This window comes from Cavia porcellus, unplaced genomic scaffold (genome assembly GCF_034190915.1).
Source record: "Cavia porcellus strain 051 isolate PalLab524CR breed Dunkin Hartley unplaced genomic scaffold, mCavPor4.1 scaffold_3, whole genome shotgun sequence".
Classification (NCBI taxonomy): Eukaryota; Metazoa; Chordata; class Mammalia; order Rodentia; family Caviidae; genus Cavia; species Cavia porcellus.
Window position 1 is genome coordinate 90,114,857 of NW_026947486.1, and position 27,114 is coordinate 90,141,970.

Genomic DNA, 27,114 nt, shown 5'->3' on the forward strand with positions numbered 1-27,114 from the left:
AAAACTGAATAAAATAGGTCAAGGACCATCTCTCAATCTAATAAAAGTGATTTATGATAAACTCATTGCTAAAATAATATTAAATGGCAAAAGTCTGAATGCTTTCCCTAAAAAGTTAAGTAAAATACAAGGATTTACTCTATCACAACTAGTGTTAAACATAAGTCTTGAAGATTTAGACATAGTAATCATTCAGTAATGGCAATAAATCAACATATATAAGAAAAGAAATAGTCAAACTATCATTATTCAAAAATGACATCATATATTAAAACGAAGGCCCAAAAATTTTTGCTAAAAGAAGCTCAGATCTAATAATCAAATAGAACAATATTGCAGGATATAATGTAAACACAGGAAGAAATCAATAGATTTCTTGTACAACAATAATGAACACATTAAGGAAAAAATACATAAATGATATCATTCACAATAGCTTCAAAAATTCTTTAGGTAAGAATTAACCTAACCAAGGATGTTAAAGAATATTGATTAAACCTACATCACACTGAAACAGTGGATCAAAGAGAATATCAGAAAATGGAAAAATATCCTATTCCTGGATACACAGTACAAATATTGTCCAAAGGACCACAGCGTTAAAACTGATTTATAGGTTTACTGAAACCAAACAATTCCCCAACAGTAATACCAATAGAATCAGAAAAAAAAAAGCTCTTAAGATTTATGGAGAAATATGAGAGTCCTAGAATAGCAAGAGCAATCCTCATCAAGAAGAGCAGAGGAGGAAGCATCGCAATTCTAGATTTCAAGTTCTATTACAAAACACTAGTGATTAAAAACAGAACTGTACTAACATGAAAACAGAAATGCAGATAATTAGAATAAAATAGGTGATGCAGAAAAAGCCCCTGGAATTAAACTGTCCACTCTTTGCAATCGGGTTAAAATCATATGCTGGAAGAAAAATAAGCTGTTTAGTAAATAGTGCCAATTGAATAAGAAATAAAACTAAGAATCAAGAAATTCAATTATATCAAACTAAAATATTTCTTCACCACAAAGGAAATAATCAAGATAATAAAAGTCAATCTAAAGATTAGTTAAAAATTTTTGCAGGCTATTCCTATGACACTGGACTAATATCAGAAAATAAATGGAAATCAATAGTGGCCTTTTACAAATAAAAAATCCATTGAAAAATGGAGAAGTAAAATGAATGGCTACTTCTCTGAAGAAAAATGGCCAATAAACAGATGAAAAATTTGTAACTATCCCTCTCATCCATATAACTGAAAGTTAAAACAAAATTGAGGTTTCATCTTATGCCTGAAAAATTTATCTCCAAAAAAGTGAACAATCACAAAAAGTGGTGATGTTACATGGAAGGTGTCACCTTGCTACAGTGTTGGTTGGAATATACACTAGTAAATCCATTACTCAAATGATTATGGAGATTTTTCAATAAAGTAAAATTAATGCTTTTATTCAGCTCAACTTTTCCTCATCTATGTGTCTTTTCCGAAAATTTAAAATCATTATATTGTCAAGATAAATGAATACCCATATTTACAACAGCACAATTAAAAATAGCTAAAGCTTAGAAACAACTTACATATCAATGAATAGATGAATGAATAAAGAATATGTGATATAAAACATGATATACAATGTAACACTATTTTGCCATAAATAAGATTATGTTGAACCATCTGTAGGAAATTAAATACATGTGAAGGTTATAATATTAAGTGAAAATATTCAGATGAAAAGGTTTAAATATCTATTGCTTTATATTAGGGACCAATGTATAAATAAAGAGCAAAAAAGATAGATATTAAGAAATAAGGAGCTTGATTTTTTTTTTTTTTAGAACTGGAAGAAGATCTACAGATATAGTGAGAGGAAGAGAGAGGAGGTGAGAGGGGAATAAAAATTATAAAAATGTTGACCAACTCCCTATAATAAATGCAATCCATATGTATTAGAAGTATGTACTAAAAAAGAAAGGGCATTAAAACAGAAATGAATTCTTTTTTATTACTAATGCGTATTTACAATACTATACCTAACAGATCCCTCTTGGGGAATTATTACATATACGTATCAGAGTTTTAAAAATATTTACTTAAATTGATGAAACTCTTGAAGGCATAAGCATAAGCAATGAATTCCTGAATAGAACCCCAATTGAACAAGAAACAGTACTAATTATCAAAAAAGGTATTATGCCAGACTAAAAACATTCTGTACAGTAAAAGAGACAATAAAAAAATGAAGAAACTACCTAAAGAATGAGAAAGTTAAGCTGGACATGGTGGCATACTGTTATAATGCCAGCACTTGAGAAACTGAGGCAGAAGGATCCTTGCAAGTTAAAGACCAGCCCGAGCTACAAAGTGAGCTCAAGGCCAACCAGAACTGCACAGCAAGATCCTGTCTCAAAAGCCAAAGAGACAGAGAGACAGACAGAGAGAGAGAGAGAGAGAGAGAGAGAGAGAGAGCTTTCCAGCCAGCCCTTTGGCAGAAGACTAATACCTATAGTGTAAAAAATTCCAAAAGATAGACAGAAACATAAAAGTTCACTTAAACAAATGAGCAGTTGAAATGAGTACACACTTTTCAAGGTTAATGTGACTGTAAATGTTTTATTACTGCCAACTATTGTTAGTATTCTTGAGTGTTTATGTTTGCAAAGATAAGTATGCTCTGATGCTTGGTCCTATTATGTAAAGTGATCTGTGAAGTGCTATGCTTTTATGTTTCTCATAATACAATTCCACTTATATTTTTATAAAATATTTAAATTTTAGTTACACTTTTACAGTACACATTGTTAACATTCCTTGCATGGAGTTGATACACATACATAACACATCTCAATACATTTTTTTATCTCTCATCCCTTCACTCACTCCACCCTCCCTCCATCTCTGATCGCTTTTCCCTTTGAAGTATTCTTTTTATGAATTTTTATTTTAAAGTGAATACAACCAAACAAAATAAAACAGAATAAATTCAATCAAACCAAACAAATAATATAAGATTTCAAAACAGGTTAATAGGAAATCAAAAATGGCTGCCACAATGCCTCTTACTATCTTCAAAAGTGCTGCTTATAACATCAGACATAATAAAATCAAATGAACAGAACAGAATAAAACCAATCAAGACAGAACACTGAATAAAACAAAACAATAAGACAGAACAAAACAAAACAGTGAGAACATTCTATTTCAAAAACAAGACACAAAGAAATCCCTCATATTTGTTATATTGCATATTGTTATCCTCTTATTAGATGCTCATACTAATGAAATTAAACCTACAAAGTCAATCAAATGATACAACCATTAAGTTGTTTTGGTACCTCAGTTGCTGTCAACTCAGCCTGTTCTCCAAATGAGCTGGTTGTTCACAGGGAAGATGGTGTTCTTGTCTCTCAGCCCACATACAGGTTGGCTCATGGGAAGGATGAATTGGCTTATTTCTCTTCACTAGCCCTGAATGACTTGCTTTGAGAATATTCTATCCCTCTATTTGCTATTATTTATCTATTTGATGCCAGAAAGTATGGCCACTACCCCGAAATCAAATAGTAATAAATGCTGGAAAAGGTAGAGGGAGAAAGGAAATTTTGATGGAAATATAAACTACTTCAATCACTATGCAAATCAATATCGGAATTCCTCAAAATAACAAAAATAAAAATTTCATTTTACGCTATTTTCCATATATATATGGATGATATATATATCATCCCAAATTTGTTAAAGACAAAATATTACATAAATATGTGCATACTCATGTTTAGTGCAACACAATTCATAGTAAGTAAATCTTGGAAGTGGTCCACATATCTGTCAACAGATGAATGGATAAAGAAAATATGGTATTTGCACACAATTGAGGACTCTACTGTCATAAAGATAAACCTGAGTCATTTTTAGAAAAATAGATATGTACCTCAAGCCCATAATTTTAAGTGAAATAAATCAGATATACACTGTTACTGCTCACAGCCATTTGAAATGTATTTGAGCCAAAATAAACAAGCAAAACCAATGTTTTTACTAACATTTAAAATGTAAATAAGTCTTTTAAATAATTTTTAATTATTTTAGAGAATTATACTTCCATGTTTTAGACTTTAATGATGTTAGAATGTATGTTTTTCATCTTTCTAGATTACAGTATTTGGTGCTGTGGTGTATTTTACTTGAGAACCACAGGCTACAAAGAAGAATATATAAAATTAAAGAGAAAAATGAAGGAAAGATGTTAGGAAAACTAAAAGAAAAACTTTTTGGGACATGGCTAAAAAGGTAAGAGAGGAAATGTACATGCTAGCTACTTTATGCTCGTCACTGAGACAAAATACCTGATGCCCAAGTTGGGAAAGGAAAGGTTTATTTCTTACAGTTTTTGGAGGTTTCAGTCTACACTCATTTGGCTATCAGGCAGGCAGGCATGGCTGGGCTGCCTTTCATGGCAGCTGCAAACAGCAAGCTGGAACCAGCAAAAAGCAAGACTCACCTTCTTCTTGCCATTATATCACATCCTGGCTCCACTCCTATGTGGGTGGAGCACTGACACCATCAATTCAAGCACTAGACAATGAACCATCACAAGTGAACAATGCAAACTCATGAGGCCTGGGGGCCATAGACATAAACCATGACATTCCACCACTGGCCCTCAGGACTCATGTATATCCTTTATACAAAACACATTTAGTCCACCAAGAGTTGCCAAAGTCCTAAGTTTCAGCTGAACAGTCCAAGTCACAAGTCTCCTCCAAGATGTATGGAAAACTCTTAACTGTAAGCCCTTGTACAAACAAAACAAGGTTAAACATTTCTGAAATGCAAAGGCACAAGATAAACATTATCATTCCAAAAGTTACAAACAGGAGAATATAAAGCATTGGAAACAAAGCAAGTCCAATATCCAGCAGGACAAACATTAAGGCCTAGAGTTTCACAATCAGCATCTGAACCAATCTGGTTGCAAGCTCCAAAAGGCTTGGGTGATTCCACCCCCATGGCACTTCTGGCAATTTCAACTCCTGCAGCTTTTTTCTTAACTCCTCTTTGCTCGCTTTTTTGCAGCCTTCCTTGGATCATCCACATTCCTGGCTTTTTCAAACTTCTGGGGTTTCCACTGCATCTTTGGCTTCACACATCTTCACAAACTGCCCTCTCAGGGGCGCACTGCTTGGTCAGCCAGGCCCTTTGCAATTGAGGTGGGAGCCCTCTTACCCTCAGAATCCGTGCATTTTCCTTGCACCTAAAATCAGCACCTTGTGGATGCTGCCAAGGTTTGCTGCTAGCTGAAGCAGTAGCCAGGCTTTTATCTCTCTTGGCTGTATGGGTCAGTTGCCTGGATCGCAGGGCTCTGTTTACCTGATTGTGAGAAAAAGCTTCTCTATGTTGCCGCCATTCTGGTACCTCATGTGGCTGCTGTTACCATTCTGGAAGATGGTGCTCTGCAGCTTTTCCCTCTGAGCAAATTTTTTTCACCTTTGCTGTGAGGCTGCACAGGGTGGGGACCCACTTCCTCAGATGCCCCGGGGTCATCTTTCTTATCTCTCTGTTTTCCATCAACAATCAAAATGTCAACTCTGTCTTTACAATCCACAGCATTCCTGGAATTTTCCTTCTGGCAAAACTCACAGCATTTTAAATTATCCTCCTGGGCTCATTGCTCTCCATTTGAAACATAAAGCTGGCTGAAAGCACCCAACAATAGCCATGCCACAGCTTCAATGTTTGATTGCTTTTTAATATCTTTTTCAAGATTAATCAGTCCATTGCCCTTTGTCTCAGTCTCAGGCAAAGTCTCTGAGCAGGAGCAAAATGCAGACAAACTGTCTGCCAAGCCATAACACACATCATGTGGAGTCCAAGACCAATGTAGTCCTTCCCAGCAGAAACCTCCCAAGCCTGGTCTTTACCATCATGCTTTCTGTCAGCCTTCTGTTCTCCTGAGCTCTGACCAGAATCTCCTCTACAGAACAGCCTAAGCTGCTCTAGCTCCATGCATCCAGGTGACATGTCCAAAACTTTCCAAACTCTGCCCACTAGCCATTTCCAAAGCCTCTCGAAAAACGTGGCCAGGTATAGTCACAGCAAATGACCCCACTCCTCGTTACCAAATTTCTATCTTAGTTACGTTATGCTCATTGCTGAGACAAAATACCTGAAGCCCAAAGTTGGGAAAGTAAAGGTTTATTTCTTACAGTTTTTGGAGGTTTCAGTCCACACTCAGTTGGCTCCAAGACAGGCGGGCATGGCTGGGCTGCAGTTCATGGTGGCTGCCAACAAAAGCAGTAACAGGCAAAGAGAAAGATACACCTTCTTCCTGCCATTACATCACACTCCTGGCTCCACCCCTTTGTGGGTGGAGCACTAACACCATCAATCCAAGCACTAGACAATGAATGAATAACAAAAGTACAATTCAAACTCATGAGGCCTGTGGGCAACAGACATAAACCATGACAGTGTACTATGGTTCAGAACTCTTAGGGATGAGCTAAATACATTTAACATAAAGAGATGGACAGAGGGGCTGGGGATTTAGCTCAGCAGCATGAGTTCAATCCCTGGTACCGATTTAAAAAAATAAAAAAGTGATGGACAGAAATATTTTGAGTCTCAGGGCAAAAATTACAATTTAGATCAAGAATGCCCCCCAAAGTTCAGGTATATGGAGATCGGGCTTTTCTAAGTTGATGCAGCACATTAGGAATTTCTTTAGAAGTGGATAACTCCACAGAAGAGGTAATGCGTTGCTATGAAGTAATGCTGGTTTAAAGAGGTGCCCCACTCAAGCCAAGACCAGGAAGGTTGTATCTTCCTCTTCAGCTACTCCATTTCCTACCTTCTGCTTTCCATAAGATCAGCAGTTATTCTCTACCCAGTTCCTTCCAGTATGCCCTATCTGCTTCTGGGTGAGCAGACCATGGTATAAATCTTCTGAAAGCATGAGCCAAGTTAAAATTCTTTAAATTGTTGATGTCAGAGATCACATCAAGACAATGACACAATGAAGAAATTGACTAAGACAGGGAACAAAAGGGATCAGAATTACATATAACAATTCCTCAAATGACTGTAATAGTTATGTATCACACATTCATATTAATAAACATTTTAGAGTTGAAGATACTTGGAACTTTGTCTTTTAAGTCTGTGACCCAAAGCTCTTCTTACAGAAATGTGTGTAGATTTTTCTTCAAACATTTTGTTACTAAATTACTGGCTTTCTTTGTAAAGAATAAATAAAGCAGAGAGCTCAGATCCTTGAAATCAATAAATTTTAACAGTGAAACTTCTGGAAAACAATTATCTACCATTGAAGATGAAATTGTGATTAAGTAGCTGAATGACCTCAAATAAACATTGTCACCTAGAAAAAATAAAATAATGGATGTGATTAATTTATGTCCATTGCATTATACTCATAGATTAAATGTCACAATGCAAGAAAAGAACATAACAAAATGCAATTTGATTGTAAAGTGATTTATCTTTTTTATTTATATAATGCTCAACATTGAAATAGTTTCCTCTCCCTGAGAGTCCAGATCATTAAACATTTCTCCCTCCCTACTTGTTTCAAAATATATTTACTTTGTCACAGGACTTTCCAAGTAGTATTTGCTCTTGCGTCCAGTTTCATTTTCAAAGCCTATGTTCGACTCCAAAGCAAGACTTTTGATAACTTTAAACCATTAGCTTTAAGAATTTAACTTAGAGGTTCATATCTAAATCCCCTACTCTTATAAGCTTGCAAAGTCTCTAACATTTAAACTCTAATAATAGACTGAAATAATAGAAAAGTATATTAGTATGACTAATTTTCATAGACTTTTGAACAGTATTTTTAGAAATGTTGATAATCCTGTAAATACAGTATTTTTCCTAGCAGAGTAATCTTAAATATAATTCTACATTTTTACATAAAAGGAATTTCTTGGGGAGAAGTATATATAATGAAATGTAGTGAGCCAGTGATGAAAGAATATGAATGAATAAAGGACATCCATTTTCTACAGAAAGCTGAAGTAGAAAACAGGACAGATTTTCTTTATGGTGGCTTAAACTGGACATAATGTATCTCCAAAAGGTTACAATAAATATTATCAAATAGTTTCACTGTTGTTGCATTTTGTGTCCCTTACTCATCTTACAAATAAACAATAATAAAAATCCTAAGTATGTAAGGTAATAGTTTGAATATAACTGCACATTTAAAAAATTATTAAAGATTAAAATTAAGACAATCTGATAACATAAATAGAAAAATTTAATTTAAATTTTATATTTTCTTGATATTCTTCCCTGAAAATTTTATTAAGCTAAAATTGTTACATATAAATTAATAAATGGCTGCCATCTCTAAATTTTCTCATAGATAGGTAAGTCAGCTAATATTTGTGTTTTGTAAAAAAAGAACAAGTACTATTTTAGTTTTGTGTACATCTTTTTTTCCTTGTCCTTTGTAATGTACCCCTCCCTCATATTATATACTCTACTTGTTTCATTTCTTTTCCTTCTGTTTTGCTTTCACAGTGTTCTTAACACATTCATGTCATTATTGCTGATACTTCTTTGTGTTGAACATCTCAGATGTGATAGTGGCTTAAATTGTTCTTCTTTATGTAAAATATTTGTTTTAAGTATCTTGAAACAGAAATGTCAATTTTTCCAGGGAAAGAGGTAACAGGAAAAACTTATAATTATTGAGAGAAGTTTGGTAGAATTAAGAAGGTACCTCTGGGGCTGGGGATTTAGCTCAGCGGCATAAGCGCCTGCCTTGTAAGAAGGCAGTCATGAGTTCGATCCCTGGTACCGATAAAAAAGAAAAAGACAAAAAAAAAAAAAAAAAAAAAAAAAAGCAGAAGGTACCTCCAATGAAGCAGTATAAGAAACAAGCAGTACTTTTCACATAATTTTGTTGTGTATATTAACAAATAACATCTTTATCTTTGTAGAAAAACTTAAATGTATATTTGAAACAATTTTCATATAATTCTGACAATATTATAGGCACACAATATTCTTGCCTAATGTAAATGTCACAATTCACTGACAAAGAAATGTACAGTGTAATGAGAGAAAGTAAATTGAGAATTTTTTCATATAATTCTGACAAGTATACAATATTTTTGCCTATGGAGAGTTTTATAATTCTCTTGACTCAAAATTTGTTCAATGTAATGGGAGAATGTAAATTGAAGATTTTTAAAAACTTATTAACTGAGATTTTTAGGATGCCAAATACCACATCAATTAAATTATTGTAGGAAATATTAGTACTTATATTCACACATTTAAAAATAACTTTTCTATTAAATTAAATGTGCTATGATAAATATCAATATAAACTATATGTTTTTGTCCTCAACATAACTGAAATCTCTGCTATCATTATAGCTGTCAGACAAATAGTGATTCTGACTCATTAAACTTAGACAACATTCTTACATTTTACAGGTTTCACAAAGAAAGAAAGAATTCACACAACCATTTCCATGTGCACCAATAAAAATATAATTATCTTTCTTTTGTGAAAACATATATTAAGAATGGTAAACTATATAAATACTTAATAAAGAACGTAATTGTACTAGTGATATTTTTCTGAAGTTATTCAATAGACTTTGCCAGTATTTATTTTTCAGTTCTATATTTTTCTATCTGTTAAATTTGGGAAAATAAGGCAGACTACTTGCTATGAAAAATATTTAAATAACAAAGCATATAAGGTTTTGAGAGGGCCTATTTCTTCAGGAACTCTCTCTGTACTCTATTTTACATCGTGAATTAATTAGCTTTGCTCCATCATGAATTTCTTTCATTATAGCTCTGCATTTCAGCCACAAAATTATGGACTGAAATCTTTGAAATACTGAGCCAAATTAAACTTCTACTTATTTAAGTGGCAGGTGTTAGATGTTTTATAGCAGGAGAAAAGATCTATGCTTTTATTTCACTCTTATTCCAAGATATTTCAAAAACAGTGTTGATCATTAATCGATCTTTCATTACATCTCACTTTGCCATTAGACATTAGAATCTTTATCAAAATAATCACAATTATTTTAAATTTTCTGTCTTATAGACCAATATTTCTATCATATCCCAGTCTGTTGATGATTGCTTTGTATTTGAACAATGTTTGGTTTTGTCTTCTAATATTCATAATTTTATGGAGGTAACTATTTTGAGATTGACATTATATTTAGAGCCCTACACACTGAAGCAAATAATTTTTCATGTTTTATATTCATTTATTAATACATTTTTTTGTCTTTTTCTTTTTTATCGGTACCAGGGATCAGACTCACGACTGCCTGCTTGCAAGTCAGGTGCTTATGCCGCTGAGCTAAATCCCCAGCCCCTATCAATACATTTTTGAAGTGCATAATGCTTACATTCTTTGTGGGATGTTGGTATGTGTACAGAAAGTATAATTTTATCATTAATTAAATTCATTGGTACAGTTAAGATTTACATAAAGATCTCATTCATCACATGGAATTTATACCTATACATGATATATCTTGATTTCCCCCATTCTCATCCTCTCTCTTTAACCTTTTCCCCTTTTTATTTTTAAAAGTTTTGTTTACATTTTATCATTCTTACCTCATTTTTCTCTTCTTTGCTTTCCACAATCCCATCTTATTGTTCCCGTTCTCATTTCAAAGTTTTCTTCCCATTTCACACTATCTATTCACCTGTTGATTCTTATTTATACTTACACTGTCTCACAACAGAGAAACGATGTGACATTTTTACAGATGTATCTGATTTATTCCACTAAAGATAGGGTCTCAAGAAGTATCCATTGACCTACAAATGCCCCAAATTTATCCTTTATGGATGAATAGAACTTCATTCTATTAAAAAAAAAAAAAAGGAAAACACATTTTCTTTATCTGTTAATTGGTTGATGGGCATTTGGATTGCCTGCAATATTTAGTTATTATAAACTGTGCAACTACTAACATGGGTATGTGTATATCACTATAATATGATGCTTTTAATTCTGTAGAGAAGACATCAGGAATCAGGAAACTGGTGTCAAATACATACTCCAGTCATACTTGTTTGAGGATTCTCCACACTGATTTCCACAGTGTTTGCACCTGTCTGCATTCCTCTCAGAGCCCTGTCAGCATTTACTATTAGTAGATTTCTTGATCGCCTTTGTTTCAGGAGATGGAATAACAGTGATGTTTTAGTTTAATCTAATGACTAGTTATAATGAACATATTTTCATATATCTGGTTTTTCTACTTCTTTATCTGAGCAGTGTATATTAATCTCAGATGCCTATTTTTGAATACCTATTTAAATTTGGGAGTACTGATTGAAACGTTCATTTCTGTATATATTCTAGATATGTCTTTCATCTGAGGAAGTTAAAAATGATTTCCCAGTCTATGAACTGTCTCTTTACTTGTAATTTCTTTTGCTATGGAGAAATGTTTTTAATAAGATGAAATGCCAGATAATTCTTTGTAATATTTCCTATGAAATTGGAGTTCTGTTCATAAAATCATTTTCTACACCTCATGTGTCAGGAGTTATACTTATTCTCTCTCCCAGTATATTTAGTGTTTCTGTTTTTATATTTAGATTTTTGATTTATTTTGATTTTACTTTAGTACATGGTGAGATATATGTGTCGAGTTTTAGTCTTCAGGTTCTGGAATGTCACTTTTTTAGTACTGTTTACTAAAGGAGCTATCTTACTTCCTGCGAGAGTGGTTGACTCTCTTTTAGAAGAAAAAGTGGCTGAGTATGTTTAGAGTTGTTCATGTATCTTCCAGTCTGTTCCTTTGATTTTCAGGATTTTTTTTTTTTTTTGCCAGTACAATGCTGATCTCATTATAGTAGCTCTGTAGTTTAACTTCAAGTCAGGACTGTGATGCCCTCTGCCTTGCCTTTGTTCCCCAGAATTGTCTTCACTACATTAGGCTTCTTTTGATTACAAATGAATTTTAATAATATTTTCACTTGTTCTGTGAAATATGTTGTTGGCATTTGATTTGGTACTTTATTAAATCTGTATAACAACTTGGGAGTATGGACATTTTTACTATAATTTGTCTTCCTACCCAAGAACAAAGGATGTCTTTCATTTTCTAACATTTTCTTCAATGTCCTTTTTCACATTACTATAATTTTCAAAGGAAAGATCTACTTCCTTGGTTAGATTGACTTCTAAGTATTTCAGTTTTTTGAGAGTATTGTGAAAGATGTGTTTTCTGTCATTTATGTCTCAGTAAAATTTTATTGTATACAAGAATGTTAATGATTTTTGTGTCTTGGCTTTGTAACTGGATACATGAATGAATGTGCATATTAAGTCTATAAGACTTGTGCTGGAATCGTTGGAAACTTCTGTATAGAGAATCATTTACTCTGAAAAGGATAATTCAATTTATTCTTTTCCTATCGTAATTATGTTTATTTCTCTTTCTTGTCCAATTGCTGTGGCTAAACTTTCCAGAACTGGATTGAATAGGAATGATCACAGTGGACATAGTTGTCTTGTCCCTGATTTTAGATTAAAAGCTTTGAGGTTTATTTTTTCCATTTAGTATCATGTTAGCTGTTCATTTGTCATGGATTTTTATCAGGTTGAGATAAATAACATCTATTTTAATTTTCTGTAGGATTTTTTTCATGAATGGATGTTCTATTTTGTCCAATTTTTTCTGAGTATATTAAGATTGTCATGTGATTTTTGCCCTTGGTTTTTTTTTTTTTTTTAGTATAGTGTATTAAATTTATTGATTTGTATGTGTGGCATCATCCCTGCATCTCTGGGGTGAATTCTTTTTGCTCATGCTATATACTCCACTGACTCTTCTTATGAGCTGTTTGCAGGATAGAAAGGCGTGAGGAGACTGCTGATTACCCACTCCTTGTTTCTCTACTCCCTGATCTATTTGTCCTGCTGGTTGCAGGGCAGGTGATTTCTTTAGTCTCCCACTCTTTGTTCCTCTGTATTCAAGATTCTACCGCTGGTCACAGGACAGAAGGAGTGCTCACTTTCCACTTCTTGTCCCTCTGCACCCAAGGCTGCTTGTGCTGCTAGTCTGAAGGCAGAGTGCTGGCTCCTCACTCTTGTTCTTCTGTTCCCAAGACTGCTGCAATACTGGTCTCAGGGTGGAGTATTGCAGGATTCACACTCCTTTTACCTCTGCATCCAAGACTGTTTGCCCACAACATATCTTAATTCCTTTACTTGTCTTCTTTCTCTGCTATCTCATTTCTTTATTTTTCTATATGTAGCATGTTGTTTTTATGCTATATACGAACATTTTTTTTCCTTCTGCTAGGACTACATTATAAGACAATGAAATAAGACAGTTAAGAATTTGACTGTCTTTGGGTCTTGCTGTTTTTAAGGATACCCACAGTGTGCCACAGTCTTCAAATCATTGTTGTCTTGGCTTTTGTTAACTGAAGCTGATATTTTGTCAAGTATGAAGAGTGACTTCAACAGATTCTTCAACTGATTGAGTACAGCTAAAGACAGAATATACCATGTTTATGTCTTTACAAATTATATACTTACTGCAATAACAGATGTATATTTCATATACTTCTAGAGAAGCAATTCAGATTAGTGGCAATATAACATAAATTAAACTACAAATTAACAAGATATTTATAATACATAGTGTGATAAAATATATGAAAAATAGTGCCCTATATATTTTTCAGTAAAATGAATTGCAATATTCTAGTAATATTTTATGTAATAATGCAATACTTGAAAGTACATTTGAAGTAGCTATACTGCAATATTCTGAGCAACCACTACACTACAAGTATTATTAAAAGTAGAGATAAAGGTTATAGTCAAAATGGTAGGAAAATCCTGCCATTGGCATAAGCCACAAAAAGATAATTTAACCATATTAACATAAAAGTAAGTTAAGAAGTATTTACAGAAAGAAATAGGGTAGTTTTATAATGACAGTTAATTAAGATAACATTAAAAGAAACTAAATTTGCATAAATTTATTCATAGTCATCCTTCATATCCTTTTCACAGGCATAGAGAACATTTGTCAAGATAAAATATATGTCACTATATAAACAAGTCTAAATGAGTTTCAAGTTTAAATCTTACAGAGAATATTTAACTAAAATGAGATAAAGTTTGAAGTGCATTAGACCCAGAAAATTAGACAATATTGTTAAATTCAAGAACACATTTTGAAACTGTGCATGGGTAAAGATGAAATCAAAAAAGAAAATCATAAGATATGTTCAACTTAATGATAAAAATACTACAATGTATCATAATTGAACTATAACATTGAGCTATAATTGAACTATACATATTTCAATTATATATTGAAAACAATACAGAAAACTAAAAATTTCAATTTATAACCCATTTTAAAAAATAAATGTATATATCTAGTGAATTAAACTACTTTCAAATGCCAGATACAAAGATAAAATTAATCTCAAAATCACAACATGAAAAACAACAGCAAAAGTCAACAACAAAATTACTGATATAAAAGTAAGTTGAAGTGGAATAGTACTATGATTTCAACATAAAATAGTCACCAAAGAGCTCATATGTTGACAGGTGGGACTTTTTAAAACTTGATGGATCATGATGAAGCTAGTTTCATCAGTGAATTAACCTTTTATGAAATTCTAATTTGATAGCATGTTTGGGAGGTAGTAGAATGGAGGTGGGGGCATAAATCACTGCAGTTGCTCATTAGCATGGGACTTTGAGGCTTCTATTTTGTCCCCAGTCTTAGCCTCTCTGACGTAGACTCTATTTTGTGGTTGCCATGAAATGAGCAACTTTCCTCTATCACATGTTTTCCCTCTGGTTTTTCTACCTCTTCACAGGTCTAAAACCAACAATGCTGTTTCATCCTAGACAGACATTTCTGAAATCATGAGTCAAAGCAAATCTTTTCTTCTTTAAACTGTCTTTATCAGCTATATTTTCACAGTGATATAAAGCTAATATGAATATGCAGACAAGAAGGAAAAAGAGGAAGATATTGAAGAGAATGAGAATTGAAAGAAAATAATCAAAGATGGAGGTAATAGTTACAATAAAGAAAACTAAAAGTTCCTGTTTCAAATATATGAAAAAAATCCTGACAATGATCTTAACTATACTGTTCAGTAGAAAGGTAAACTATAAATGCTTAAAATTAAGAATAAAGTGGGAAATACTCATAAATCAAACAATTTAAAACCATTTAAGATATTTTGTGAAGCAATTTTTTTTTTCATTCATTTATTTGCAATACTTGGGACAGTTTGAACCTGGGAGCACTGGGAGAAGCAAATTTGGCTCATGTCAATGAACCCTTTTTGATCAGTAGGGAGACTGGCCCTTTTCTGGCCAGTGTAATGGAGCAGGTGAGGCTTGGGAAATAACCTGGGGAGTGTCACCCTTAAGACTGATATGAGCCCAGATGCACTGTTGTAAATCTTCCTCTAAGAGGCAGAAGTCATCAACTCTGGAGTTAGCCTTGCCTCAATAAGTTTCACTGAAACAAAACTACAACTCTAAAGAGTTGAGCACTGGATTTTGAGCAGAGATTTGGAGTTCTTCTGTGTTTGCATGTGAGTGAGACAGGGATAGGAAGTGCCTGAAATATCTCTGTGAGGAAAGAGGCCAGAGACAGGCAAAGGGAGTGTGTTTCCTCCATATTATCCCCTTTTTTACTCTTTTCCTCTCTTAGGTATAAAAGTTGTCTGCTAGGGGGAGGAGATGAGTGGAGTATATGAACTGAGTAAATCAACTCTCCTAAAGTGTATGTTAGAAACATAAAAATGGATATTCAGGTGATTACAGTTCTAAATTAACTTCTGGAAAACTCTGGACAGTCTGTGAAAATGATTGGTCACTGGGTGGGATGGTTTCCTAAAGTCACATTTGGTAAGGAAATAAGCCTCTCTGTGTATGTGATTGTTGCTGGGGAACAATTTCCTTACATTGAAATTTAGCAAGACTTGGTCAAGCCCCATCCATCTTAGCTTAAAACTCACAATGAGGAAAATTGCAAGGTGATGAATGTCAGAGCAACGGTCACCTACAAAGGTCAGCCAAAATCAAACAAACCAGATTGGTCTATAGATACAGAGGAAGTTTTCCCCTCCTTATACCCCATTATATTAACCACTGCTGTCTCCATGTGTGCCCATCAGTCCACCAGTGATCATCTCTTCCTCAGTGTCATCTGAGACCTCCCCAGAGATTTCATCAGACGTGACCTCCCCTGAACTGCCTATTCCAACTCTACACATGCTTGTGGATTCCTATCAAGAGGACTCCTATGACAGCTTGACCCTTCAGATCCCTCCAAGGTTCCATGCAGATGCCACCTCAAGATATCCAGAGATCACTCTACTATGACCAACAAGGGAAGATCCAAGCAGGTTAATAAATGTTAATATATGAACTCTTCATCACCACAGGCCTTACCGATTGAAGGAATCCTACCTCATCATATATGGAGAAACAACATGTAATAATTGACCTGATGCAGTCTATTACCCAGACTCATAAATCCATAAGGATTGGTTGCCAGACAACTCCTGATCTTATTTAACACCAAAGAGCATCACTAGGACACTCATCTTCCTGTACACTGGTAGGAATAAACACGCCCCAGATATAAAACTGAACTCTACGCTTAAGCCCATCATTATTTTCCAGAAAAAAATACCCCTAACTACAGAAATGAGACCTAACTACAGAAGGGAGATTCATTCATAACAAATAGTTCCAGAAGCGCCTCCTAAGTGATCTCATATCCAGAGGAACCACAAATATGAGTAAGACACTGGAGATACTACAGGGAGGCAAAAGAAAGTCAAAACCAATTTTATGAGAGGCTACGTGGGATATTCTGTCAGCATACCTGCTTTGAACAAGAAGTGACTGAAAACCAGTGAATGGTAAATATGGCATTGATCAGCCAAACTCAGAGAAGTATCTTACACAAGCTACAGAGGCTGGAAGGTTTCACTGAAATGAACACTAGCCAACTACTGAAATTCGCAACAAAAGTGTTTCTCGATCAAGACCAGAAGGTCTCACGCAAGGAGGGTTGCAAGATGAAGAAAAAGGTGGACTTTCTGGCAGCTTCCCTGGTACAATAGTTTGGACACATCCATGAATATATATCCAGAAGCAGGGGGCAGAGTCAATGAGGAGTCCAATGGTGAAGCTGACAGAAAGGGTTACTCAACCGGGGGACAAAGCTAAATTGGAACTAGTGTGGCCACTACTGTAGCATGGCCAAATTGGAACTCCATTCACATTTGGAGAATGAATGCCCATAGCATATAGAAAAATCTCCCCTTCTCCCTGCACCAGAAAGCAAAGTTCAGGTAGTTCAGTTCTGATACCATCCAATTCAGAAACCACATAGTGTACCAGAAGATGATTTTGTAATGCAAGGCACCATAGGAGAATATGAGAACTAGACATATTGGGCTCTATTTTGTTGGGCACCCAAGAGCCTATGGTCCAAATAACTGTAAGGGGCCCACACAATGACTTCATGTTGGACACAGGGGTGGAATATTCTGTGTGGACTCAACCAAAAGTCCCCTTCTCACAGAGATAAGTCACTATTATGGGGGCCATAAGTGAATTCACCATCCTTTCTTGCTGCCCCTAAGATGCATTTTAGGTGGCATGAAGTCATTCATGAATTATTCTTGTACCTCCTTGACTCTCCTGTGGTTTAATGAGTCAAGATATATTAAGAAAGTACAGGATCAAGTAACTTTCAATTCTCATAGAAAAGCTACTCTGCTTCTGAGTATGTCAAAGGTAAAACTCATGACCCTTATGATCCCCCAAGAAGAATGAAGCATGTACAGTCTCATGCAGAAGCTACAACAGCGACCTGAACTTTCCTTCAGAGTACCTAGTGTATGGATTGAAAACATTCCACCCAAGTTGGCCCAGAACATACCTTCAGTAATTTTAGAACTCAAGCCAGCACTGAAAGTAGCTCACCAAAAATAATACTTCATTGCTCACAAGACACAGATATGGATCCAGAGACACCTGACAAAGCACCTAAACTATGGAATCCTCTGACCTTGCAAATCATTTTGGAACACACCTCTCTTGCCATTCAAGCAGCTGAGCACAGATGACTATTGGCCACGTCAGGATCTGAGAGCTGTAAATCCGGCCAAGTTCAATATGTACCTGGTTGTTTCAAATCCTTGAACTCTCCTTGGCCTCACACCTACTGAAGTTGCCTTCGTACATGTTTGGACCACAAATATGCTTTCCTCTTCCCTCCCTGTGACCCCACAAAGCTAGTCAATCTTCACCTTCTAGATGAAAAAATTTTTAAAAATTGATGGCAAAGATCAGCTGACCTGGACATGCCTGCCCCAAGTGTTCAAAATTCTTTGACTATCTTTGGCACCATACTGACTACTGACCTGAGAGCTTTTCAATTGGATCAGAATTACTAGTCCTGTTCCATTCTGTAGATGTCTTTTGGTTGTTGGAAGGTCTCAGGAGGATTTAAAGGAAACAGCTTAGCAACTCCTTACTCTCCTGTTAGAGACCAGCTGTGAGGTCTCCAGAATAAAAGACCAGGGTTTACCAGGGGAGGGTCAAATATCTCAGTTTCCATTTCTCAAAGGGACAGTATAAACGGGTTTGAGAACTAAATCTCTATATAGACAACCTGATGGCAGAACTGGAATGTCCTTGAGACTTCAGGTTTTTGTAGGATTTGGATACCTATCTTCTCCATCCTGGGGAATTAAAAAAAAAGGTTTTCTGAAGCCACAAAGTGGGGAGAACATAAACATCTATTATGGGAACAAGTAAAACAAAAGACTTTAAAAGAGACCTAACAAGTCCTCACCAAAACACTGGGCCTAGGACTTCCCGACATGACTAAGTACTTCTTCTTGTATTTCCGTGACCATATAGCCATAGGAGTGGGTGTTTTCACCCAGATGTTGGCATAGGATGTTGTCATAATTCTCCCAACAATTTGGCTCTATTACTAAGGGCTGGCCTACCTGTTTGCTGTTGCTTGTAGCTAAGACACTCTTGGTGGCAAGGGCTGTCAAAATGACCATGCGACAAGAACTGACCAAGTGCCACACTCAGTATTGGCATTAATGGAGTATAAGGCACAGCTGGATGATTAGAAATTGGGGGATATTGTGGGAAAATTCATGAATCCGTGTAGAAGTGGTATGGACCCTGAACAGAGAAATTCTACTGCCTGTTGTGCTGGGCCAGCCAGACCATGATTGCATTGAGGTCATAGATGAGGTGTTCTCCAGCTTACCAGACTTGAGGGACCAGCCCCTCAAAGACAACGATGAAGAATATTTCACTGATTTAGACAGTTTTGTGAAAGAGAAAGAATGCCTTGCAGGATTCTCTGTTGTCACCCTGGATTCTGTCATTGACTCAAAGTCCCTGACAAAAGGAAACTCTGAGCAAAAGGCAAAGTTTGTTATGCTAAACACTGCCCTCCACCTGGCATCTAGAATACCTGTAAATATATACAAAGACTCCAAGTATCCCTTCACTAACGTCACAACATGACAGAACTTGATTTAAAATAGAGAATGGAAGCTTTCTCTCAGGCAGATGGTGAAAATTTGAGGTTAATAGGGTTGTAATCCTTGAGGCACTAGTTCTAACTTTTGTCAAAAAGTTTCCACAGGACACCTCTATGAGCCTATGGCTCTTGTGACCACTGTGGATCAGCATTTCTATGTCCTATGGCTCTCCAGAATGACCCAAGTAGTGTGTGAACAATGGGAAAAATAAATTGCCATAATCCCTCTCATGGGCACAAAACTCCATCTGGGGTGCAGAATGTCGGGGGAGCTCCATTTGAAAATGTGGTTGAGGGCACCGCTGAACTTGCATAAGCACATAGCTAAAAGTATTTATCTGTCTTTTGGTGCACATTCTCATGCTGAGTAAAGGCCTTCTCAACCAAAGGCATCTTAGTTGCCCCAATTCCTTTGAGAGAGATTGTTTCTTGCTTTGGAATCCCCAATTCCACAGGGTTGGACAACTGGTCAGCTTTCATCATAAAGGTGGTACCATTGATGGAAAAATTATTATAGCCAGCTAGGTTAGTTAGAGATATTATGGGCCATCAGACAGGGCCAGACCCTCAAAGGAACCAGTGCACAAGATGGGAACACATTGCAACTGTGGGTGGAAGCACATTCGTTGGAGGCCAGACCTCAAGACAAAAAATACAATGACTATACTTACATTCTTCCCCTAGAGATAAACAATGATGATTGATATTCTAAATAGGTATCAATTACCTGAGTGAGCAGGGCTAGGAAACATCCCTGATCTATTCTCTCCAAAAAAAATTCTCGTTCTTTCCATACACACTTGCTATATGACTTGCTTCCCCACTGAATCAATATTTCCTAAGTGACTATACTTACAATCTTACTAGTTGACAAAAGCTTTTCCCATCTTATCCTTCCTTTGTTATTTTACTCCATGAAGTTTCTTCTGATAAGTGAGCTTATTGGGTAACACGCTTTCCAGGGCTTCTTCTATTTCTCTTGGACAAAATTTTTCTTTTCCCCCTCATTGTTCTAGTATTTATTATTCTTCAATTTCAGCTAACACAAATGGGGAGTACTGGGCATCTAAAAGGTTGTGAGTTGTATTTCCCTTGTATTATTTGGATTACTTGGAGGTTCTATATCTTTCCTATATCAAAAGAAACAGGTTATTTGGAGAGTGCATATAGTCTATGGTCCTCAGAGCTTGGGAAAAGTATAACAAACAAACTGGACTCTAACTTTACAGCTGAGCAAATTGTGTCAAGCACACCAACATTGGGACAAACTCTTGCCAAAAAACCTGCTGAAGACTAGGTTTAGCACATTCACTGCTATTCTATCTTCAAAGCAGTAAATGTATCAGAGACAGTCCTCTAGCTTCACCAAAGTAGAGGAAAGTTAACATTTCACAACTGGGAGTGTGCTCTAACCTGTCAACATCATACAAAATGACAATGTGAAGAAAGCTGGCCACAACTTCAGAAAGACCATGGAATCAGGAGATTATAACCCTGCTCTAGTCACTCAGGAGACTGACTAGTCTATGTGTTGAGGAAGCTTGAGAATGTCATTGATTGGCAGCAAGAACCAACTGCACCCCTTTTTTGTGAATTGCTGGCTATTATGCACCACTACACCTGCTTCTTAACTGTACTTAGGACTCTAGCTTGGATTTGTGGCATAGCCCATAGTGCTCCCTCTCACCTGAAAATGAGGCAGAAAGTGCTTGCTAGCCCTCACCTTCCTTTTAGGTGTAGGTTGTTTTGCTGGTATTCCCTGTTTTCCCTGAGGGTATCTTTGGTAGACCTGAGATCCCTATCATGTGAACCATGTAATTCCATAATGAGGTCAGACCAAGGAGATCTTTGGATTTACCCATGCCCATTTCTCATGACTTGGTTTAATTTTTCTACTAAAATAGAATAAAAGGCAGTATAAGAGCAAAATCTTCATTGCTGAGGAACTGAAAAAGTTGTAACTAGTTCTCAGAGAACTGGCATAAAAATTTAACACAGTCAACCTAATTCAGTATAATCATTTTTTTTAAGATTTTGAAAAGATTTGTTTTTCACCAAAATAGCCATGGCATAACATGTTAATATATCATTTTCCTTCAAGTATGGATAAATTAACAGAGTCTATGAAAGATATTTCTCCACAATCTACTGGCTAATATTTTGTGAATTACAAAAATGTGTAACTGAAGTTTTAAAAATACCTTAGTTTATTAATTTGAAAATATCGGTTTTCTTCAGTTTAACACAGCACAAATTACACTGACTTATCACTCATGGTATCTCAAAATCAATATAACTCATTCATAACCATAATACAGTTATTTTAAAATTTGTGTTTTGTAAATTCTCATAAAAATGACCTATTTTGGAGGCTCATTTCAGTAAAAATCTATATTATCAACAGAAATTTATCTTTATTAGAATATTGTTTTCACATTCACAATATGTTTCAAATATTACTATCTTGTCATCTGTGTCAGTCATTTCTGATGTGCCAATTTAACTGGACCAAGATTCCTGAGGAAAAGAACAATTTTTACTATGTTTGTCTGAGTCCCAGAGGTATGACCTTGACACAATTTTCCTCTTTCTCTCTTCCTCAGCTCTGCTTTCCAGCTGCCACAAACCCCAGCATTTTTTTCTTCTGAACATCATTATACCATGGGGTCATCAAGCATGAAACTTCAGGTCAAATTAAACATTTCCTTTAAGTTGAATCTACCTAAGGGCCTACCTGGCAATGTGAGGTTTGAATCCCATCCCCCAGTATTCCTCCTCCCCTTAAAAATTTGTGATTTTGTGTTGTAACAACAGCAAAGCCTACTATTACATTACCTTTTATTTGGTTAATGATAGTAATAAAATTGTACTCAAAAGTCATAATTGGATTAGCAGTTTTCATATTGGCATGTAAAGACGTTTAAAGATAGTACTAACATTCTCAAAGCAATGACAGCTAAACAAGATGAAAACTAGCAGTTTTCCTTTGGTCCACTAAGGTAATTGATGTCACAGGACAAACTATTGATCCTAATTCAAAAGGTGATATAAAACGAATTGTATATTGAAGCACGATTCTGAAAGTGAAAACTGTGATTGGTGCTAATATGAAGAAATGAAAATAAAAGCTGAAATTTATATATCTTTAAATTCTTAGTGTTTAGAATTTGAGCTTTAGAAATCCCAGTCTTTCCTGTTTTACTTTTATTAGTACATGTTTGGAGTATGTAATGATTACATTCAGTATAGGAATTAGTGTACTTATGTATCACATTTTAATTCTTTATTCCCTTTCCCTCCATCCTCCTTTTATTTTGCAGCTATCAGATACATTCATTTATCTTACAATAACTTATGAAGTTAATCATTAATTACATAATTCCAAAATCAGACTAAAAGGTCAAAAACATGTAAAACAGTTGTACTAAATCAAAGTATACATTTAGATACAAAGTTCGCACTGGAAACCCAGTCTTAAATCTTAATTTTATTTTAATTTTGTACTGTAGGAACATTATGCAAACTGCAGAAATTCAAAGAAAAAATTATGGAAAAATTCATAGTGAATAAAGCAATTTACATGTAATGGAATGTGAAAAAATTATTTTAGACAAGTTCAGAAATCTGGTGAGCAAGAAAAATGGAGTGCAATACTTCAAATGTTTAAAAGGAAAACAAATCTGTAACCTGTAAATCTGTATACAGAAAAAATTATGTTTTAAAGTCAAAGAGAAATAAAATGTCAGATAAAGAGTGAAGAACTCTCACCAGAAGGTTTTCCTGGCAATAAATGTTGAAATAGGTTCTTCAACAAGAAGGAAAATAAAACAAAAATAAATAAACATGAAGTAAAATAATATGTATCATATGAGTGGGCATTTGTGAACAAAAAGAAATATGAGAGAAAGAATAAGGTTAAAATAAAAATAAATTAATAGATTCAGTGTAAAACATTATATTAAAATATCATTAACAATTACCTAAGAACTTTTTCATCACTGGGACTTATGTCCACAACTTAAGGGAGGAGAAATTTATTTTGGATCATGGTTAAAGTCCAACATGAGTTGGCTCCAAGGTAGAAATGACACAGTGGAAGTAGCTGGGAACATGCAATCAGCTGATGTCTTGGTAACAGGAAGCAGAGGGAGAGTAGAGGTGCCAGGGAGAGATCTGCCCATCCAGGTCAAATGCTGAATGAATCAATCACCTCTGATCAGGCCCTATCCCCTAACAGGAAATCAACTGTATGCCTCCACAGTTTTATCACTTTCTGCAAATGCAGCATCTGAGCCCATGACAGTTTTGAGGTTCATTCTTGATCTAACCCACAACCTTCTGTCCTTGGCTTCCATAAACTCATGAACATATCTTTATGCAAAATATATTTAGTTCATCTGCAAGAAACACTGAAGTGTCAATTATTTCAGTACTGCTGAAAAGTCCAAGTCCAAAGTCTCCTCTGAGTCTTAAGAGAAGCTCTTAGGAACCAAAAGCGAAAATTGACAAATAAATGAAATCTAACAGCAAGGTTTCTGCCCAGCAAAGGAAAAAATCATCAGATTAATGATAACCTACTGAAAGATATGTTTAAACATTACACATGTGAGAAGATATTAACACAGAAAATGAATAATAAATTTAAGAAAGAACATAATCATAAAAATACCAATAGCATGACTAAAAACAGCATACACACACATATATGACATACAAATGACCACTAAATATATTACTATTCATTAGAGGAAGGAAAGTCAAAACCACAATATTAGTTTGTTACAATTTAATTTAGGGATTGAGAGATATAGTGATAAGTGTGAGAACAGAGCATAAGATGATAAAAAGATAACTACAATGGGTTACGCACATGTGATATCTCCCACAAAGTTTGTAATCATTAGGTAGTATATAAATACACTAGCAAAATAAAAATACAAATGGAGTACAAAATTAAGTTATGTATCAATAGACAATTAATTTTAGCTGTATAGAAAAAATTATTAATGTACAAAAATTTTCTTCAAAAAATTCTACTCAGAAATCTGGATATTCACATACGAAGAATAAATTTATGACCCCATATAATACTACATATGAAAATTAATCCATTCAAATTCCATGAACATGAAGATATAAGATGATGTAAAAAATCCAAAAAGCTAGAGTTCCTATAATTTCAGGCAGGACTGAAAAATTATCAAGAATAAAAAAGTACACCACAGAATGATAAATGTATTAATTCACTGTTAAGGTATAGCAGTGTATGATTTTTATGTTTCTAACAACAGAGTGAGAAAAATATATTTTAACATGGGGGACTTCAACAAGTTTTTTTTTTTCAATGAAGCACAAATTTAGTGAAGATACAATGATGGAATTTGCAAGAAAACTAATCTCCTTGTACCTGTACCTTGTGATTTGATCACAGCTAGTTTCTATATATAGTTGCTTTCCAGTCTATGTCCCTTTTGCCTCAACAAACATCTCAGTTGGTCATGATTCTTTTCCTTATGAATGAACATATCTTTTATTCCTGGCGTGCCTGCACTCCATCTGTTTGGCATTGAGTTGGGTCACACATTTTTTTTTTTTCCTGGAGAATGTCTCCATTCCTATAGAATAGATTAGCAGTGCCAATAAGGGTTCAAGTACCTATCAGTCCAGGATGTCAGGGAACATGATAAAAAGTGAATTCCAAAAATACAACCTAATTCAGTTTTGTTGTGAAGAGAGCCTAATCAGAAACTATGTGGGGAATCACATTGGTGGATAAGGCATTCCAAAAGTTCATAGGTATTTTTTCAGAAGCATTAGATGTAGGATTGCAAATCTATATCCAGTTGCTATTTCAATGAGGAAAAATACAATCCCTTCTATGACACATTTTGCCCAATATAATTAATTTTAATAATATTTTAAAAAAACAGATTTTGTGTTCATTAATTTTCACTATTATTTTCTAGGTTTCATTTGTATTAATTTCTTCTGTAATTTTTATTATTTCTTTTGCAATGGCTACTTCAGGCTTAAATTACTTATTTTCTATACTTAGGTAGAGATTATTGGTTTTTAGATTTTTATTATTTTCTAATACATAAATTCAGTACTATAAATTTCTCTCTAATAGAAGATTTCTTGAAACACACAAGATTTTGGATACTGGAATACTCATTTTCATTTTGCTCAAAATGATTTTATGTCTTGAAATTTCTTTTTGTGTTTTTTAAAATCTCTAACTCATCTGAAATTGTTCATTATTCTTCTCACATTGATTTCTTGTTTATATTATTGTTATCTGATAACATACTTTCTAAGATTTCTACACTTTGTACTTGTTGAATTGTATTTGTGGCCCAGATTTGTTCTGCTTTGGGGAACATTCTATATGTATGGGCTTCATACTTTAGAGCAAGTTGATTAGTCTCTTGCAAATTCCATAATTGTATTTTTTAATTATATGGTCATATGTATGACCATGTGTTTAGGTATCTTTAGCTATTATTTATTTTCTTTTATTTTCTCACCATGTAATCTATTAACTATATCATGGTAATTAAATATTTTTAATATTACAACATAGTTTTTAAACTACAAAATAAGAAGAGTAAATATTACTGAAACATATTATCTTTTTATCAAGGTAACGGTTTAGTGTATTTTTGAGGTAATGCTTTAGGTGCATTTTTGAAATAAACAGGATATCCATATTACTTTCATTAGAATTATAATTTTGTTACTGTTTGTAAATATGAATATCTGTAAATTCCTTTAATTTATATTTTGATATTAGTCTTCCAATGATGATGGTATTAGAGAATGGCGATTATTAGCTCATGAGAGAAAATCCTTAATGACTGAGATTAGTGTCCTCTAAAAGAAAAATTGGACCTTCTCTACCTCCCTCTTTTTCTTTCTCTCTCCACCTCCCTCTCCCTATTTCTCTCTTTCTCTCTGTTTTAATCCTTCTCTGTCATTTTCTTTCTCTGCTAGAGTATTGGGAATAAAATATATGACATTCACACTGATCTATATTCTTTCCCAACATTTACATTTATTTTACTTGGTATTTTTAATTTTTAGATTGACTATCACTAAATTCTTAGTTTTCCTGGGCTGGGCTATACCTTGCTATCATCTTATATCAGACTTCCAGATTTCTGGGTTTACAGGTATGCACCATCACATTTTTCATTTGTTTTTATGTGAGAATATGGAAAGAATTCATCATCTAAATAAAGTACTTGGACAAGATGATTTTACTGGTGGAATGTGCCAAATATTTCAAGTAGAAATGTTGCCAGTTCTTCCCAACATGTTCCAGAAAACAGAAGTAGAGAGAACAGTAATTCATTTTGTAAGCTCAGCATTGCCTTGATATTAAAGTCAGGTAAATACATTACAGGGCAGCAAAAATATAGCTAATATCTCCATAAAACTGACTGAAACCTTAAAATATTAGCAATTTATATCCAATATTTTTAAAATAGGTGTACAACACCAAAAATTAT